The sequence below is a fragment of the Chinchilla lanigera genome, unplaced genomic scaffold (assembly GCF_000276665.1).
Source record: "Chinchilla lanigera isolate Chin_1 unplaced genomic scaffold, ChiLan1.0 scaffold00009, whole genome shotgun sequence".
Taxonomy (NCBI): domain Eukaryota; kingdom Metazoa; phylum Chordata; class Mammalia; order Rodentia; family Chinchillidae; genus Chinchilla; species Chinchilla lanigera.
In genome coordinates, this window is record NW_004955410.1 from 19,679,820 (window position 1) to 19,694,135 (window position 14,316).

The window sequence follows — 14,316 nt, forward strand, 5'->3', positions numbered from 1 at the left end:
TATTTTAAAGAGTATATATATATATATATTTGGTAATCTGAGAAATTATTTTAAAGATATATCTTTTCAAATACCAAACTAACACATATATTCACACATAACTACATATGTATGATCCAAATATTCCCATTTTACATTGATTTATTTCAATGGAAACTTAATGGATTTTACACTTTTCTGTTTCCAAAGACATTGGATCCTGAGTGTTCCATTATAATATAAAGCCCAAATCACAGTGATTTATATAAGGTTGATTGTTATTCTTCTCCCTTGAATGACACACCCTGAATCACACACATCAGTTGTACACATACCTCACTGGCCTTAAAATGTAATCACAGGTAAAGAAAATCTAGTCTCAGAACACACCCAGCTATAAGAATGTCTGGGGGAAAGTAGTGTTTCGCGTGGGCCACCATGAATCTAGCTGAGCACTTGGCTGCTAAGGAGGAAGTGAGAGTGAAGAAGCTGCCACAGGCTGTCCTCGGGAGCCTCGTCACTTAGTTCAGGAAAAAAATCCCAGCAGCCACCTTTGCAGTGGATGCTTTTTAGTTTTTTTCTTTTACTACTTGAGCTAACCCACTTTCTTTAAGTACTTCATTTAACCACTTTTATAATTTTCAGAAACTATAAAAATTTCCAGAAAGTTAACTGAAGATGAGTAAATCCAAAACGAGAAATCAAATTCTGTGGAATAGCATTACCAAAGTCTATTTTCTGTTATAAACTGGGCTGAAAATTTCATTAGAATCATCATAATGACCACTGAGTCATTTGTTTGAGATAAATATTTATTGACCTAAAAGTTACCTATACCAGTTCTGAAAAAGATAAAAGTAACAAAGCCTCAAAGTAGGCTCACAATATTCATCTATCTATATCGTATAATTTCATCTAAATCATCTGAGTTGATAAGTATTTGGGAAGAAATAGAAGCTATTTTCACAATGTTATTTCTATATAAAAATTAGGTATTTTGGTCTTGATTTAATTTTTAGTATAGAATTCAGAGTATAAGGCCTTACTTTTATAATGAAGTAAATCAATATGGTAAATTAAGCCTCATGTGGTTGCACACACCTGTAATTCTAACACTCTGGGAGGCTGAGGCAGGAGGATTGAGAGTTTGAGCTCTGCCTGGATAATATAGTGAGACCATGTCTCAAACATAAAAAATGGCAAGAAATGCACCTCAGTGTGAGGGCCCTAGTTTCCATCCTCAGTACAGAAAAATAAAGCATATTAATATACCAACAATCTTAGAGTGAGGAAATTTTTCACAGAAGTTATTTGAGTAATATATTAATGGATGTGGTAGAACAAAATATGTTACCTGCACAAATTAACCTATCTTTAAAGTTAAAGACCAAATTTTATTTTGAAGAATAGTATGCAGTTAACATAAAATGAAAAATGAGTTTCACAATGATCTTCAAGATGTAGATAACAATATGTAAAACGATAACCATTGATAATTTCCTACTATTTTGTCTGTAATTTGCTAAGCCCCCCCTATTATTATGTTATCCTTCTTTTACTCTTTAAAATAAAAAAAAACAATGATCTTCAAGAACATAATATATCATGCTGAATATATGTTATGTCTAGGTTATTTGAGAGAAAGTACTTTATTGATATTAAAGTACTCAGCAGAGTACACAGAAGGTGGCTATTGATGAGAGGTTCTGGGTAAAGTACCTCCGGAGACTGAGTGACAAAGTATGGATAGCTCTAACAAACTGGCTCTAGGAAAACGGATGGCTTAAGCGTCTCTGAATTTTGCCCAAAGGCCTTTTTTAGCTGGAGACTGTGATCATACAATGTGCTATATCCGAAGCCTTTTGTCCTTAGGCCCGCTGTGCCTAACAGGACCTTGATGAATTTAGGTACACATTTCTTCTTCAGCCTGTGTGCTTCTTTGAGCAGAACGTGTCCATTTTCTAGCACTAGCATTTGCTTTCTTAGAAAGGAGTATTCACAGACAGTAAAGTGTATGACATTTGGGATGAAAAATAAATGCTTCCAAGACATACCCCAACCAGATTATGGCAAATGTAATAATTCGCACAACATGCACAACAGGTCTTTGCCTTCCCTCACTCGGATTTACATACCACATTTACTGAGCCATGGGCACAGCTGCGCAGTAGACCTTGCTGTGTGGGTGTTCAGTGAGGCCCCAGAGGGTGCCGAATAACTGTGTTCGCAGCTACTGAGTAACCAGGGCAAAAAGGAGGCTGGCAGTCCCCAGAGAGGGTTGGACTCACTATTTGAACCAGAACTTGTCCGGTGTAGATAAAACACCATGTCCTTCCAAGAAGCACCAACGAGACTGGGACCCTCTTCGATTTTCGCTGCTTCCTAAAACTTCCCTGTAATAGCTAACCACTCACATCAAAAACAGAAAGAGAAATACAAGACAACCTGTAGATCCTTTTCTTTCTAGGTCTTCCTTTCTCACAAGTACATCAGAAAGTTGGAGCATCTGCACAACCGAGGGATGATGTGTGAACTGCGGGAATCTCAGTAATCCCCTATATACATTAGAAGCTCTGCTATTTGCATTTAAAACTGCCTTAAGGATGAATGATAAAATTCATACTCAGTGTTTTAATTTTTAATTTTTTTATTTTGTTTTTCTCTGAACATGAATAAGTAGGGGTAAAAACCCTCAAAAGTACTCTTGAGAAAGTACTCTGAAAAATTTGGGAGTGAAGGAAAAAAAGAGAGAGAGGAGTTTTATCTTTAATACCTTGACTAGAAATTTACCTATTTTTTAATCAATAGCCCCATGTTTTCAGTATGTACCGGGTCTACAATTTCTAAAGAAATTGTACTACAATTTCTGCAGCTCTTGTGTGAGCTCCACAGTGGCCCTCAGCTGTCTCCGCAATATTATCTAGGCATCGTTCCATTTATGTTACTGCCAAGTCTGATGCTTCGTCCTCCCCGCTCCAGAATCTGTTAATCATTTAGTTCCCTTTCACAAATTCCTCTTCTGTTTAACTTAAGTGGGTTGTTCTCCGCACACTATCTGATAATAAACATAATAGTGAAATGCTGTAGGAGTCTTCTCTACACTAAAACAATTCTCCAAATGGTGAAGTAAGCCCTTCAAGACAACCTGGGGTTAAAAATTAAATACATTACCTGAGTTCACCAGCTAATTCATCCAGGGCCAGGATTCAAACCCAAGTAATCTGACTCTAACACTGCGTGGGGCCACATTTCTGTTAATGTTTGTCCTTTTAAGCAGTGTTGATCCCTATGGCAAGAATTTTACTAAGTTCTAAGTAGGCAATGTGCCATCTAAACAAATAGCTATTGTTATACTCCAAGGCAATAAATGTTTGAATCAAGTATTATTGCTGAAAACAATTCTTAGCCAGGGAAGATCCAATAAACTGTTTTTTCCGAGAACCACATTGGCAATCAGAATGCTCAGTGGCTTTTTATGTCTCTGGGCTTTCTTGTCTCTAGATTTTATTTCTCTGGATTTTTAGCTTTCTGGTCTTTGTGAGATTTCACCAGTGTGTGATTACACTGATCAGGGAATGGCAGGCAGAGTGAGGAAGTTAGAAGGCTTCAAATATAAATATTCAGCTTCTTTTCGTTTATCAAAAGTACAAAACCCATTTTCTCACTGAGTTTTTTTTCCATGCTATGTGTGCTTTAATGCTCTTGCTGAAACTCAACAGATATCCTAGAAGGATAAAACATTTGCAATTACAACTGACTCTTGAGAGATCTTCACAAACAAATAAGAGATAATAAAAGTCAATGTTGGTGCTATTTGGAAACTTGGACAGTTCCCACTGTACGAAGCTTACCATTCTACCACAAGTCCCTTAGTCTGAGAAAAAAATGACATCATTTCAAGTCCCAGTACCAGAAAAAAAACAAAAAAACAAACAAACAAACAAAGACATCATTCTGATTTAGGGACACATGTCATCATGATTTTTAGTTATCCAAATTTGATGATATTAGGTCATGGACACATAGTACTTTCAAAAAAGTATGCAACATACTGTAAAAAAGAAAACATACTACGGACTAAACTGTGCAAGTCAAAACACTACACCATAAAAGTGAGGACAAACATTTCTTTGCCAGCTATGTGTGGGATGGTGCCTTTACGATTTATTTTAAAATAACAAAACAATCAGGAACAATGAGGTGTTTCTCTGCACCTCATGAATATCTACGAACTCCGTTCATGACAGAACAAGTCATTAGCTGCCTCTGCCAAACAGCCAAAAGGAGATGACTGATTGTTTTACACAAGACCTAGCACCATCTAAAGGTACCTGGAATCCACGGTTCACGAAATACAAAGCACAACCCAAAATGAATGTAACTCCTGAATATTATCACAATTTTAAACTGATGACCAGAACTACTTGAGGACCAGTAATCACAAACTTCCCAAACCTAGTGCAAATATTCTTATATAAACTGTTTTCATTACTTCCTTAAACAAAACTATTATTACATTTAAAATATATTTACTTTAAAATAGACTGGATTAGTTCATATGTATTGGTGAGGTTTTTTTTTTTTTTTTTTTTTGGCCTAAGTTAATATGAGTAAGGAGTTTGTTTACAGTCCAATAATGAAAATGTCCCCTCTCTCAAAAGTAAATTGACTTTTTTTTTTTTTTTTGTCTTTCTGAGACAGGGTCTCACTATTCAGTTCAGGCTGACACCTTGAACTCAGTGATCACCCTGCCTCAGCCTAAGAGATAGTCTTTTAGGCCCTCAAAGTCACAAACACAGCCACTCCCATAATCAGAATTGCCAGTCTGAGGGATTCTTCACTTCTCCCTTTCCTGCCTCAGGCTTGCTTCGGGGTAGAATCCCTCAGCAAGAAGTAGGCGTGTCTGTGCCTCCTCCAACCCCTGAGGGGGAGGAGGTAGGGGAGGGGGAAGGGGAGGAGTGAAAGTGGGGGAGGGAGGACGGCTTCTCTGACCTGGTTCTCTTTCTGGGAGAGGAGTAAATTCTCCATCTTTTGGGAGTTTTCATGGGTTCTTCAGAGATTTTTACCAAGATCCTCTTTCAAGGTCTGGGATACAGCAGGGCATGGACGCAGCCTCCCTCAGCTCTGGGGACTGGGTAGTTTCCTCCAACTTCTTTGGTTTTTTAGGACAGGATCTTGCTGCACAGTTCACTCTGGCCTTGAGCTCACTGTGTAACCAAGGCTGGCCTTGAACTTGCAGTGATCTTCCTGCCTGACCCTCCCAATGCTGGGATTACAGGTGTGCACCACCATGCCCAGCTCCCTCTCTTTCAAGATGGAAGAGGACAGAAGGAGACTATTTCTTCATTTAATATCTGAAATTATATCTTTATCTTATTAGGTAACCATGCATTACCATAAACTCATTTTTTCACATTTGTATCTACTTAATAGTATTTTGGGGGAACAAACTTCTTACACTTGTCTCTATGCACAAGTACATTGTCTTAATTTAGGCTGCCTGCCCCCAAACATAGATCCCAGGAAATGGAGGAATATTGTTTGTTTGTTTGTTTTTTCTGGTACCAGGAATCAAACTCACAACCTTATGCTTGCCAGGCAGGCGCTGTGCCGCTGAGCTAAATTCCCAGCCCCAGGAATATTTGTTTGAAGAGCATTTGTAGGGAGCAGAATGAAGGAGCCAGGAGAGCACGAAGGGAGAAAGGAAAAGTCAGCACAGTCATGCACTACTGAGACTTTGGCTGCTGTAGGGCCTGGGAGAAAGAGCTTGCTTATGCTCTGCATTCAAGATGAGAGCACATGCTGACTGCTTATCCCGAGTTACTGCCTGTCCTCCACTGGTGGAAGGTTTAACTCTTTTGACCTCCTCTGCCCAGATTGCGGAGACTCATGGCTTCAGAGAAATCTCCAAAGCAGAAGGGGTAGGAGGAGGGAGAGAGGGAGAGAGAGGGAGGGAGGCAGAGAGGGAAAGGGAGAAGGAGAGAGTGAGGGAGAGGGAGGAGATTCTTTTTTCTAAGTTTGATAGCTCTACTTGTGGTGCACCCTTGAAATAGGACACTGTCAATGTAAGCGTGAGCTTGCCTAGAGCTGGCCACCCAGCTGCAGCTAAAAAAATGAGCGGAAAGGACATTAAGCAGGGCTCCGCAAGCATCTGCTACCTAAGTATTTTTTATTTCATTTTGTTTTGTGTGTATGAATTTATTTTTACTGGAGTATAGGACATAAGTTGGGAAATATTACCACAGGGTATGTCCTTCCCCCGGGGAATGTCCATTATAATCTTCCTGGGATGGTTGTGGGAACTTTTTCTCTGTAAGCAGCAGCTTCTTAAGGATCACTGCTGCCTGGCTCCTTCTTGGAGGAGAATTTCCTTTTTTTCCTAGAGAGTCACTCCTGCAGCCTGCTGCTTTGGGATCACTATTTTTCCTTGTATAAAGATTTCTTCCCCTTGGAAAGACTTGCACTGATTGCTATCTCTTCAAAATCACTACTAGCCAACTTCTCTTTGGAAAAAGCTTCTTCTTAAATTTAAGGAAAAAGATAGATGAGTCTTCCATTCGAGTCTCCTACTGACTCACTTGCAGCTTTGGAGTTTGCTTCCTTTGGGTTTTTCACGTGTCTGCCTGAGTGAGCTGCAGAGAGAACACACAGCCCGGGGAATGGGAGAGCGCTACAGCCAGCACTCTGGGTTCCTGAGCAAGTTCTCTTAGCATCTCCTCCTTCTCCTTCTTCACACCAAGGAGCATGACTGCTGTTTCCAGCAGATGCGAGGGAGAGTACAGCCCAGTTCTTCAAGGATTTGTCCTGTTTCTCTGGCTCCCTGGTGATCTTGACAGCCACTTTCTCTGCCTGGCCAGAGGAAAGTTTGAATACCTCAGACTCTTCACAGCCTCTTTTCTGGCTTTTTAGTGTTTTGCATAAAAAATAAATCTGACTTCTTCAGTCAGAATGGCACACATACTCATTCTTATGCACCTTCCTTTTTTCTTTTCTGGTCAGTATTTCTAATGCTACTACTGTGTCTCTACTTAATCAGCCCATAACTAATCTTTTCATATTATTCTGCACAACAGTAATTGTACTTAAGTAAAAGAATAGAACAGATTACTGACCTGTTGACCTGAAAGCAAAAACCCCAAGTGGCCCTTCAGGAGACTACAGTGGAAGACACATCTTTTTTGTTTGCTTGTTTTTGAGACAGGGTCTTGCTATGTAGTCCAGGCTGGCCTTGAACTCACTATGTAGCTCAGGTTGGCCTTGAATTCACGGCAATCCTCCTGCCTCAGCCCCCAGAATGCTGGGATTCTGGGTGTGCACCACCACTCCCAGCATCCTTTGTCTTTTTCTCTAAATTCAAGAAACTCCATTTTCCAAGAGGAGCTATCCAGTGATAATGTGACATGTATCCATCTAAAACCACCTGGCTTCCACATTATTCCTGGCTCCACGTTCCTGAAGAATCCCCTTCCTTTTACTGAGAAAATGGAAAGGAATGGGCCACCAGGACTGATCAATCACTCGTCTGAAGAGACACTACTGCGGTTAGAGATGCACAACTCCAAGCCTACCAATTCCTTTTGTCAGCTATTGCTACCCTCAAAGTATAGTGCCTTAAACACTGATCGGATCAAGTTCCTGGTGGCCAGTATCTCAGGAAGGCCTCTAGGAGCCGTCTTCATTTAGAGCCTCTGGTGTAGTTGAAGTCAGATGTGAGCTGCTCCTGCACGCATGTGAAGACCTTCTTGGATCTGGAGAACCCATTTCCAAGGTGGCTCACTCATTAGTCTAGCAAGGTGCCATCTGTTGGCTGAAGGCCTCAGGTCCTGTGCAGAGAGCTGTTTGCATGTCCTCACGGCGTAGGGGATAGCTTCCTCCACAGCAAGTAACTCAAGAGACAAAGGCAAGAGTTGCAATGACTTCTACAACCTAGTATCAGCAGTCACACACCATCCTTCCACAGTATTATATATAGCATGGGGATGGCCCACAAGGGTATGAATACTAACAGGCATGGATCCCTGGAAGCTACCTCATAACTAACACATATATTAATAGCTCTTGCAGGGTAATAGTTTCCAAAATAAATCATATTACAATGAATGCTTACAGCAGTGGAGAATATAGACATGAATCAGAAGTTAAGCCTAGGCTTTTCACTTGTATACACAAGCAAATGCAACCTTAGTACCATGCCCTACTTTTTTCAGAAATATGCAAAGACAGAAGCAGGTGGTGGTACTTGTCACTTTTTCATCACTGGTACAAAATACCTGATATTCACAACTTAAAGTAGGAGGGGTTTATTTTGGCAGTGTTAATTACTTCTCCCATTCCTGAGACAAAATACTCACTATCCAAAGCTAAAAGGGGAAAGGTTTATTTTGGCTCACAGTTTGTAGAGGCTTCAGTCCATAATCTGCTGGCTCCAGGGAAGGCTGGCATGACAGAGGGGCATCACAAACAGTACATGACAGACAAAGGTAGCAAAGCAACAAAGGAGCAAAGAAGCAAGTCCAAGTTACTTGAGCAGCTTCTTTCTGCCCCTTTTGTATTCTATCTAGGTTACCAGGCTTAGGGCAGGGATCAAACCAATCAGTGGACTGATTTAGTAAGCACACACCCTTGATTCCAGCACCACATACTCTAGACCCAGCCACCTCTGAGAAGTTCCCCCAGTGACTACATGAGACTTTTGGGGGACATCTAAATGCAAGCCGTAACATGGGCTCATTGTTTCAGAGGGTTCCGTCCATGGTTAGCTGGCTCTAAGACAGAAACAATATGGTGGAGGAATGCTGCTCAACTCATAGCAGTCAGGAAACAGAGCAAAAGAACAATGCTAGAGGAAAAGGGGCCAGGGACCATGTATAGTAGTCAAGGCCTCAGTGACCCACCCAGACACACCCAAAAGTGCCCTTCACCAATCCAGTAGCATTAGTTTCTTAATGCAATAAAGTTGACATAGCACAACTAATGGTCAAAGTCCCTCAAGAAGAATTCACCACAAAGTTGTACTTGCCTTCGCCTACTTGCTACATTTAATAAGTACACATTAAATGTGTTTTTAGAATAGTCTTGCTTCTCTCCTTCACCGTCACTCTGTACAGGCTTTCTAAAAACACACATTAATCGTGCTTACTTCCTACAGTCTTAATCCTACAAGTTAAATATTATCTACCCAACCCCTTGGGTAACCCTTGCTTTAAAGAAACTGAGAACTGTGAGGCAGAGGAAGAATACCTGAAGCAAGCTAACGCAGCTACCCTCTTTCCCTGTGGTGCCATTGTAAGAACAAATAACGCTCTTGGCAGTGTAGAAAGGCTTTAACATAGGCAAGAAGACAGTGCTCACGAGAGTGAAGGCTGTTAAACACTACAGCGAGGAAATGGAAACTCCTTCTCAGGAGGTCTTTAGAAATGGGAAAGATGCTAATCTGTCTGGAAGAATTTAGGTGTGGTTTTTCTTGAGGGTAAGTGGATTGGCTTATACAACTGCAAGTTTCCTCTGTGTTTTTTGACCTCTTTCTATGACTGTTTAAAAAGTTACCCATTTTCCCTCCGCCCCCCACACAAAGGCCCCGTAGGTAGAGAGTACAGCCTAACTATCACGAAGAAGCTTAGCAGTCTCCTTTTCTGGAAATGGGAGACCACCCATGCTGAGCAATGATAGGTTGCCACCTAAAATCTACATATTTGGCTTGCTGTAAATTGTCTGTCATCTCAGTTTTCCGCTTGTAGAATTATTTCCAAAAGCTGGTCATTAGTACTATTTTTAAAGTTTTTTATTATTTTGTCTCTTTCCTCTAAAATGTATTAATCATGCAAAAAAGTTTTAATTAACTTTTCAATATAGTCAATAATATATGTATATTTTTAAAACTCAACACTATTAAGGAAAGAGAAAAAAAACAGACTGTAATTTATGCTTTATCCAAACCTCATCATTTTCAATGTGTGTGTTCTCATGTGAAGAAATCCAATGCTTCCAACATATTCTTTGAATGTTATGTTTTCTTTTCTAAACAAACAATGTGATGATCAATTTCAATCTTATGCCCAGGCCTCTATGCAAGCGTGTTTCCCATTAAAGTTCATCATAACTTTTCCAAATGTGTTTCTCAAACAAATCAAGATTGTGTTATCCCTACAAGGTTAAATAGTCTTGATTTAATTTGAGAGAAAGGTCATATATCAGAAGTCAACAGAAATTGTAGATGTCTGAGTATGCTGCTGTTAAAATTTTATGACACTAATGGAAAGGTATAATGTACAGCACCTTTTATATCCTTAACTCCATTTTTACCCTGCAAAGTATTATAATTTTCCACGGGTTCAGTGACTCTCAATTTGGAAAAAACAGTTTTTTCCAGCCTTCCCTGTATTATATTATAAAAGAAAGAATTTTACAATGAGCAAGCATATATCTATTGCCTTTTACAAGAACTTTAGCTGTAGTCTTTTTCCATGCCAGGGCCATTGTGATGAACTGAAGCATCCCTCCTTCCTACCCAAGGCCTAATCAGAAAGCCACTCTAGAAACAAAGCGCAAACTCCAGGGCCCTTAACCTATTACTCATTAAAATCATGATTTGTGTTTTCTGCTAAGATAGACAAGGACTTAAAAGTAGTTTTCACTAAAAATTATGACTCTTCCCTTGGGCTTACAAATGTCCCATAGGTGACCAAAAGCAGAACAACGCTTGACTGTCAGTTTTTGAATTTTGGGTCAAATTCTTCTCACCTCTGCATGTAACCATGTTAATCACTTAAGGAGCATCTCTACAAGTTGGCAAAACGAGGTTGATTAGCCCTATATTTACCAGCCTATTTCCTTGCCTTTCAGGGCTGAAAACACCAACATCAAGAAGTGTTTACTGCTCTAAATGTATAGTCAGCGTGGATTCCAGCATTCTCACATGACTGAGACTGACCTGCAAGCTATGAGGATTCCTCTCATGGAAACACAACCGTCCCTCAAGTCACAGGACTCAAGCTGAACTATGAAACCAGGGCTGGGATAATAATCAACTGGGCCCTGGCCCACCTTCGCTAATCCTTAAAAACTGTTCTCCTGCCCTTGTGCGTGGCCCCATCTGATCATCCTCCCAAGAGTCTGAACGTCCTCCCAAGAGCTGCTTCCTTCAGTTACTCAAGCTGAAGTCCTTTCCCTATATCATTTTACTTTCCTGGTTAGGGGACCAGCTTGATCTTTGTCAGAGCTGCACTCACCCTATGTTCTATTACTTTTAATTAAAGCTCTTTTCCTACAAAGCTGTCCTTTTAATGTTTATTCCACTGAAGCAAGGATCCACGCTAGCCAGTGATACTAACACACAAGTTAACTGAAAAACCCCTGCTTGGTTGCCTGTGTAATCCCCCAAGAGGAGAAAATTTGAGTAAGCTGTATATTTTATGTTCTGGAGTATAATGATAGTAGACTTAAAAATAATTCTGACTATAATAAATTAAAATACATCAAACATGTAGCAGTCCATAAACTCACCATAAAACTTTAATAAAAATGCATTGATCATCTTTGGAGGTTTGTGGTACCAACTCATCATTTCTGAAAATAAATCAAGGGGAAAAAAATAAAACATTGGTCCTCTTTTCCCTGTCAAACTGTATGGGTGGCAAGCTGATGGGAAAGAGAAAGTTATTTACAGAAGAATTACAGTTAATAAGTGCAGAGAGAATGAAAAAGCAGTCAGCACCACCCCCATTTTGGAAGCCCTAAAGAAACAAAGGGCCCTAGCAAAACACCAAAGGCTGCTCAATGAAAGGACTATAGGGAAAAATATAAGAGGGTAATCAGGTTGATATCTCCTGAATCAACTGGCCATCTTAATATCTCCAAAAGTAGGACAGAAGGGATCCTTCCCTGAAGGATGTATTAAGTACACAATGTCTATATAATATCTTCTCTAAAAAAAAGAAAAAAATTTCACTGGAATTTAAATCAAGCCTATGAATAAGTCTAACTCCCAGTGTATAGGAAAATACAAGACTAGAAGCACACATCAATACTGTAGTGTAATAAAGAGTAAGCAGCTAAATGCAGCAGAAGGGAATTTTTAAAGCAGGGGTCCCTAACTGCTAGCCTACAACTGGTCCGTGGCCTGTTTGGAACCAGAACGCACAGGAGGACAGTAGCAAGCAAGTCAGGGAGGCTGCGTCTCTATTCTCAGCCACTCCCATCACCGCCTGAGGTCCGCCTCCTGTCAGATCAGCAGTGGCCTTAGGTTCTCATAGAAGTGAGAAACCTATAAGGAACCGTGAATAAGAGAGACCTAAGCTGTTTTCTGCTTATGAGAAGCTAACTCCTGATGAGCTGAGGGGGAGCCGAAGCCCGCGATGCCAGTGCTGGAAGAAGCTGTGAACACTGACTAAGATTAGCAAAAAGCTTTGACTGCGCAGAGACCATAATAAACCCTACCGTGGCAAGTGACGTGTAAGCTGCACCTGGTGGCAGGCTTTATGGTGGCAAGTGACTTGAGTTGATGCATTTTAATTTTACAGCTGCATCTAGTGGCAAGGTTTAAATCAGAATCCAACAGTCTTGTCTGTGCATAGCCTGCCCCTTATTTTATTTACTTCATTCTGCATTGTGATGAGGTGTGTAGTTATTCCATGATATATTACAATGTAATAATAAAAACAAAGTGCTTGATAGATATAATGTGCTTGAATCACCCCAAAACCACCTTCCCCTCACTCCCTGCTCCATGGAAAAGTCATCTTCCACAAAACCAGTGCCTGGTACCAAAGAGACTGAGGATCACTGCTTTAAAGGCCCATTAGGCAGGTTTATTTGATAACAAAAGGATATTACAATGAGAAAGGCAGTCAGTAGAAATAGATCAAAAGAGATGTAAGAAACATCTTAGCCAAATCCTTTTTGTGTGTGTGCCAGGAATTGAACTCAAGACCTTGCACTTGCCAGGCAGGCACTGTGCCACTGAGCTATAACACTAGCCCTATTAGCAAAATATTAATTGTGGAATTTCTTCATATCCTGATTGAAGAAACAAATTATAAAATGCTATTTTTGAGACACTTGAGGAAATTTGAATGTGGAATGAATATTAGATGATATTAAGCACTATTTAAAATACTGTTTTAATAGCAATGTGGTTATGTTTAAATTTGTAAAACACATTTGTCTTTAACATTGAAGCACCTTATAATGAAATGATATGAAATACAGAATTTGTTTTAAAGTACACCAAGAAAAACTATATGGATGGATAAAGAAAGATTATCAAGATATTCTCTCCACATTTAAGTAAATTTGAGGTCTTTATTCAAAGAATAAAAAATATCAGGTGTCATAATAAGAAGGTGTATGAGGACAGAGTAAGTGAAGGTCATTTGCTTTAAAATATGTTAAATAAGTTACCACATAAGAAAATGCTAAAAGTGAAAAAAGGCAGGGAGGGCCGGGGATACAGCTCAATGGCACAAGCACCTGCCTGGCAAGCACAAAGTCCTGAGTTTGATTCCCAGTACCAAAAAAAAAAAAAAAAAAAAGCTGAAAAACTATATTAAGGTCACATTGAATATGTATTGGGGCTCCTTTCATTTGCATGATGTTTTGGTTACTTTCCTCTCATTGCTGGGACAAAATACCTGATGCCCAAAATTAAGGAATGAAAGGTTTATTTTGCTTACAGTTTGTGAAGGTTTCAGTCCGTACTTGGGAGGTTACAAGGCAGAGTGGCACATGGCAGAGGGCTACAGCTCATGGCGGCAGAACACAGCAAAAGCAACAAGCACAAAAGGGAGGAATAGCGACAAGTAGCCTCTTCTCTCCCTTACATACGCAACTATCCACCCCAGGGCGGGTGTGGCTCTCACACCCATAATCAGTCAAACTCTAAAAGCCTGCCCCATTGCCACTTGAGGCTTTGGGGGGACACCCAGACACAAACTATAACACATGGTAAGGATTTAGCCATTCATTTTGTAATGTACGTGAAACCAGTAAGCAACTTTACATTAAACAGAAAAAAACTTGTTTTGAGCAAAGTCCACTGTCAAAATTAGTTCATCAATATGAAGTAACGGGAACATAACTTTAGAAAAGAATAGTGAGCTTTCACCTGTTTATTTTTTAAATGTATAACCATCTTAAAATAGGGAAAAGGCATATTCAAACTACCTTACTCTTCCAGAAGTTCCGACATGCTCTGTGCTTTCTCTCGCCCATCCAATCCCTAACATGAAAGTGAGAATCCACATTTAATTGGGAAAAAATAAAATAGCTGATCAAAGGCAGAGAAGCAAAAGATCTTGGGGCAACAAAGGGTGACAAACAAAAGCAAAATGAATGTGGGAG

General features: G+C 39.9%; 1 long non-coding RNA gene across 2 annotated transcripts in view; it reads left to right on the forward strand.

Annotated features, from left to right (window-relative positions):
* Positions 1 to 11,249, forward strand: part of LOC106147752 — a 29,203-nt gene extending 17,954 nt beyond the window's left edge. For both annotated transcript variants that reach the window (XR_001232694.1, XR_001232693.1), the window contains one exon: positions 10,822 to 11,249. This is a non-coding gene — a long non-coding RNA (uncharacterized LOC106147752). The remainder of the gene's footprint in view (positions 1 to 10,821) is intronic.
* Positions 11,250 to 14,316: the final 3,067 nt, after the last annotated feature.